Source organism: Hemiscyllium ocellatum, unplaced genomic scaffold (assembly GCF_020745735.1).
Source record: "Hemiscyllium ocellatum isolate sHemOce1 unplaced genomic scaffold, sHemOce1.pat.X.cur. scaffold_212_pat_ctg1, whole genome shotgun sequence".
Classification (NCBI taxonomy): Eukaryota; Metazoa; Chordata; class Chondrichthyes; order Orectolobiformes; family Hemiscylliidae; genus Hemiscyllium; species Hemiscyllium ocellatum.
The window spans coordinates 1,085,380-1,090,830 of record NW_026867979.1 but is presented as its reverse complement, the minus strand read 5'-3'; the positions used below and the strand labels follow the sequence as shown (position 1 = coordinate 1,090,830).

General features: G+C 42.1%; 1 non-coding gene across 1 annotated transcript; it reads left to right on the top strand.

Annotated features, from left to right (window-relative positions):
- The first annotated feature begins 2,312 nt into the window (after positions 1–2,312).
- trnar-ucu (transfer RNA arginine (anticodon UCU)) lies at positions 2,313–2,404 on the top strand. The gene is given in 2 exon segments: positions 2,313–2,349; positions 2,369–2,404. It is a non-coding gene; the product is annotated as a tRNA-Arg (tRNA).
- Positions 2,405–5,451: the final 3,047 nt, after the last annotated feature.

The window sequence follows — 5,451 nt, the reverse complement described above, 5'->3', positions numbered from 1 at the left end:
TTTAGTTTCTCCATATATGTCCTTATATCTGCACTGAAGCAGATATGCACATCGCCCCTGAAGACACAAGCTTTCGTTTTTTTTTGTGCCAGTAGTACCCATGGTCCCGAATCCTGCCTGTCACTGGATCTGTTCGCCAATGGTACTTGAGGATAGGAACGTTCCACATCAAAAAAATAGGTTCTATTTGCCCCTGTTTTGGATAAGTTTACACTGACCGCAAATCTGTGATCGTTCTAATAAAATTCGCACAATAATAACTGACCTGGTTTAAACAATCTCCTAAAACAATCCTTCTCATATGATTTGTCAGGGCCAAAATCGGTGTTAATGGGATTAATATGGTTACTTGCAACCTGGGCGAGCGAATCGCTCACTGAACTTATGGCTCTCTGGGTAATCATCACTCATAGCCATGCATCAGGAGTCGTGAGTCGGATTTTACAGCCTGCGCTGGTAAATCTTCTTTTTGTATTACCTGCAAGCCTGTCGGGGTACTGCGCAAATCCGACCCCAGACTCACTATGAGATCGGCAGCTGTCAGCTTTAAAGAACAGAATTCCGAGAAATGAAATGAGAATTGGAATGTTTCACCATTACTAGTTTCACACAATAGGGGTGCGGTTAATCTCTCCCGTGACATGAATCCTGATGCATCCATTGCGTCGACTCTCTCAACTGCAGAGATTTATGGACTGAATATGTTGCCCCTGTATCCACAAAAAAGGTAACTGCTGCACCTTCCACATATAATACATTTTCCCTTGATAATAGAATTCGCTTCTTCTTATCAACACCTCAATGTCAGGGACCTGAAATATTCGAGTTCCTTTCCAGATACAGAGTTGTTTTTTCCCCATTCCTTGTCTGGTGATATGGTCGTTTACTGGCTTTGTAAGTCTGCTATTAGTTCGGTTTAACTTTACTTTTTTTTTTCTATCTGTCTGCAATACTTGCCTCTGCAAAGTCAGGTTCTTACTTCTTTGTTTCCCTGTGCTTTTATTGGTTTCGAAATAAATGCTAATTTCCCATTACAATGGACATCACATTATTTTTACAGGTCGCTGAAACAGCGAAGGCCGAAGGGCCTACACTGCATTGTAACGTTCTATGTTGTAAGTTACATTTCCTGCTAGTTTCTGATGTCTCTCCTCACATGTGGAAGCTTCCAGTCACATCTTCCAGAGATTTGTCTGCACTTCGTTCAATAGAGGCAACTGTATTTCCTGCTCAGAATGTGATCTTTCTGCAATGGAGAGAGGAAAACAGAGTCGGTGACAAAACTGAGATTACTTGGTTCTGTGCAGAATCAACAAAAACTATCCCGATCTTCCAGTCTCCTCTAACTTCACATTCCACTGTTTTCCTACCCTTCAGGTTCTTTGCCTGTATTCCTGATGAAGGGCTGTTGCCCGAAACGTCGATTTTGCTGATCCTCGGATGCTGCCTGAACGACTGTACAATTCCAGCCACACTCTAATCGAGACACTGTGTTCCCAGGCCACTTTTCCGGTCTCTGGTTTGCTGCAGTGCTCCTTCAAGGAATAACTCAAGCTGGAATACCTTCAACTCATTTTATACAGACAGACCATGCAAACGTTAGGACCCAACATCGAGTTCAATCATTTTAGAACCCGTCCGCCCTCTTCCACATTCTCCACCCACCCGTCCATCCCATCAGTTCCGAAGACAGATCATTGGACTCGAAATGTTAACTTTCCTTTTCATGAGATATGGACAGTAGCTGTTGATTTTGTTCAGACCTTTTGGCTTTACTTCAGGGAACTTTGCTTGTCCGTTGCAATCGCCAGATTGCTGGAAGCTTCTGATTGCAGAATGAGATATTCAGAGGAGATGACAGGAATGGCAAGGGCTGGACCATTTCCATTGTGAAGGTAGACGAGCTAGGTTGGGGGATGTTTATCGAAGAGCAGAGAAGGCTCTTTGAGTAACCGATTAACGTGCACATTTTATGAAAAGGATATATATGTATGAGAGGGATCAGACTATATTTGGAAGGAATACAGTGGCGTAAATGAAATACAGGAGACAAGATGTTTTGAGGAGAATTTGCGACAATGCTTTCACCAGTAGAGTGTTGCGAATCTGGAAATCATTATCTGAGCATGTGGTAAAGCTACGTGTCATGAGAACATTCCAGCAGTCTGTAGACGTACATTTGAAGAGCCAGAGCACACGTGGATAAGGAACAGGTACTGGAAAGTGTAACCAGGACAGACAGATGCGAGATGGGTGTCCTGAACGCAATGGGTCAAAGACAAATTTGTGTGTTCAAAGGCAATTGCAGGCGTGGCTCTGTGGTGCAATGGATAGCGCGTTGGACTTCTATGTCACTGCTCAGATTGTAATTCAAAGGTTGTGGGTTCGAGTCCCATCAGAGTCGACTTTTAGTTCATGGTTTGGAAGACGGTCAGAGCAGACTCAGCTGCTCATCTGCAAAACCAACAATATTCGTGCAGAAACCCAACTGTCTCGAAACGAAATATTTTCCTCTCACAAGTTTAAATTTTCGATGTCTATTTATGATAGAGATCAAGAAACATCTGTTTGTCAGTAGACAACACGATGATGCGGATAGGCTGGAAAAAGACACAAAATTGTTGTGTCAGCCATGATGATATTGAATCATGGAGCGGGGCCAGATCGGTATTAACAATGGGCTCCTTTGTGTCTGTGCCATTTCTGGTCCAGATTTTTAAACAATCGTAATGAAAGCAATATGAATTAAACACCACGAAATATTTTGGTCTCACCTCCACATCCCTTCCCTTCCAACTGGAACAGACAGCTCTTGTTTTAGCTTTATATCAGACTGCGGAGAATTCTGACAAGTTCTCCTTCAGGCTGAATGTTGCTTCGCATGGGTTTCAAAGTGGATACATGGAGCAAGCAAATGCATGGAATCAGGTGCTTCTGGGGCAGATTTCCCCTTTGCTGGGCTGGAATTCTGGCCAAGGTAATGAACGTGAAGTTCTGACATTTTGAATCTTACTCTGGATTCTTGCGTCTTCAGCAATTAAATTGGAATTCACGTTGCCCTTGCATAACATTATTCAATCTTCACTGTTTATAAAAAACATGCCACGTCCTCGTGGGTGCAGTATGCTGAATATTGTTGTCGTTTTGTGCAGTGTGGGTCGATGTGTCATATGAACATGCCGATGGAAGTTGGTGAAATTTCAGTGAATCGAATTCCCTGACGAAGTGAAACCGATCGAAGGAAAACCCCAGTCCAGTGGCGACATGACATTTCCGGTGATCAACACAGGACACCACTGTAAACGTACGCAGCATTCAATAAAGTCGATTTCCGCCACATTTTTCTATGCCACATTTCCACCACATTTCTGGGACATTATTGTAATCTCTACGCTCTCACATTCTATAGGAAAAACATTCAAATGGCCAACTATCCATTACTAATGTCCTGAATTCACACACACATGCACATATATGCGCATATTTATATATCCACACAGATATAAATGTATGTGCGCATGCATGTATATGTCTGTGCATATATATTTAAAAGTTACAAAAGAACGTTGAGTAAAACAACATTTATTCTAAAAAAAATATGATTTCTTGGAGTGCTCTGTCCTTAGGAAATGCCTCAGTTACTTAAGACCAGCCATAAATACTCCCTGAGTGAATATCCAACACTCAATAGAGATACAGAGGTGATTTCTGCAAACAATGACGTCTTTCATACCGCTGATCCTGCGCTGTGTTAAATTCTGGAAAGGATGTTCAGCTCTTTACATATTACCGGTGTTGCTGCAAGCTCGCACAGGCCATTAAAGCAGTCCACAAAATATTAGATTTAACTCATTGGACATTTTGACTGTTACCAGAAAAACTGGAATCGAAACGATAACGATGTTTTAAGTATTGCTGTGAAGATTACAGAATTGCAGTAGGAATATTTTTCGTGTCTTGTTACAGGATATTTTTGGGGGAGATGAGTGAGCAGCATATGGACTCACTCCCTTCTCTGTGATTGCAGCCAAATATTCCAATGCAACACATGAAAGGATAAAGGTGCATTACATTAGCAGGTCAGTTCCCACTCACGATAGTATAGTTTCACTTTGATTATCGCCATCGTCTAAAGTATTAGCTGAGTTGGGAGATCATGATCCTGAGGGTATGCTGAGACATTGCGAGAATTAATCCCACACTGTTGGCTTCACTTTATATCATAAACCAGTTATGCAGCGGACTGAGCTAACTGGCTTCCCTTTCATGCTCAGTTTTTTGTACAATTTATAGAAGTTCACGTGGAACAAGCTGCTGAACCTTTCCTCACAATCAGCACATGCTGTACTTAGTCCTACTCAGTTGAAGGTGTTATGAGCTTTCTATCCAATTAACTTTAACCAATTACAGAGTGTGCACGTAACGCGTACCCATCATGACCGCCCGGACACCCTGTCATGGTGAAATTCATTCCTCGCGTGTCTGCACGTGTCTTCACAAATATATTAGGATCAGCTTCTCAATAATCTTTCCAGCGAAGAAGAAATCGTTTTCGAATTCAACTGCTGTAGAAGGAAAAGGATAACTTTCCAAACTTCTCTTTGTCATTCATCGCTGGTTTTGAAGTTCTAAAGTTTTGATATAGATACATCCAAATGAAGGCATTTCCCTCCTGTTTACTCTCACCAAATTCTCATCGCCTGGAAACCTTCCATACGGACACAACTCAGTTTTACCTGGTGTCACGCCACATGATCTATTCGTTTTTTCCACCAACCCATGAAACCACGCCTTGTCTTTTCAAATGGCATTACCCCTCACTACATCGATGGCTTCCTTTACATTTTTTTGTTTCCAAGTAAACACTGTCCATTCTTCCTGACGTCTTTTCATTACAGTCATTGCCATCCATGTTTTTTATTATCTCTTTATATCCCTGTATAGCCAATGTTGGGAAAGGATGCTGGGTCCAATGCAGCACATTAAAACTCAGTCTAATGCTGTGTACTGCCATTACCAATGTAAGGAAAATAGATGCTAGTTCAGGCAAAAGGGAATCCGTTGGTTGTCGTGTAATGGATCAATCCTTGACTGGGAAGTGACTGTTTTTCCTCACTTTTCTCCCTGGTCTGAACATTTGCTAAAGCAACACACTAAGGGAACATAGAATGACTATAGTTCAGAAACTGGCTATTCATTGCAAACAATGCACACCCAGTCCTCCAGGGATTAACGCTCACAGAACAATTTTTCTCTTCATTTGCACCTGAAGTTCGCACCTTACTGACAGTCAACCCAGTTGTAGGCAAATCATATCTCTGGCGCTGTGAGGCAGCAGTGATAACCAGTGAACCACCTTATGGCCGTGTACAATATTGCAAGGCACATGTGGACGCGTTTGTCATGTGATTCCTGTCAAAGATGCTCTACTTTGTTGTTACCCTGACCAGG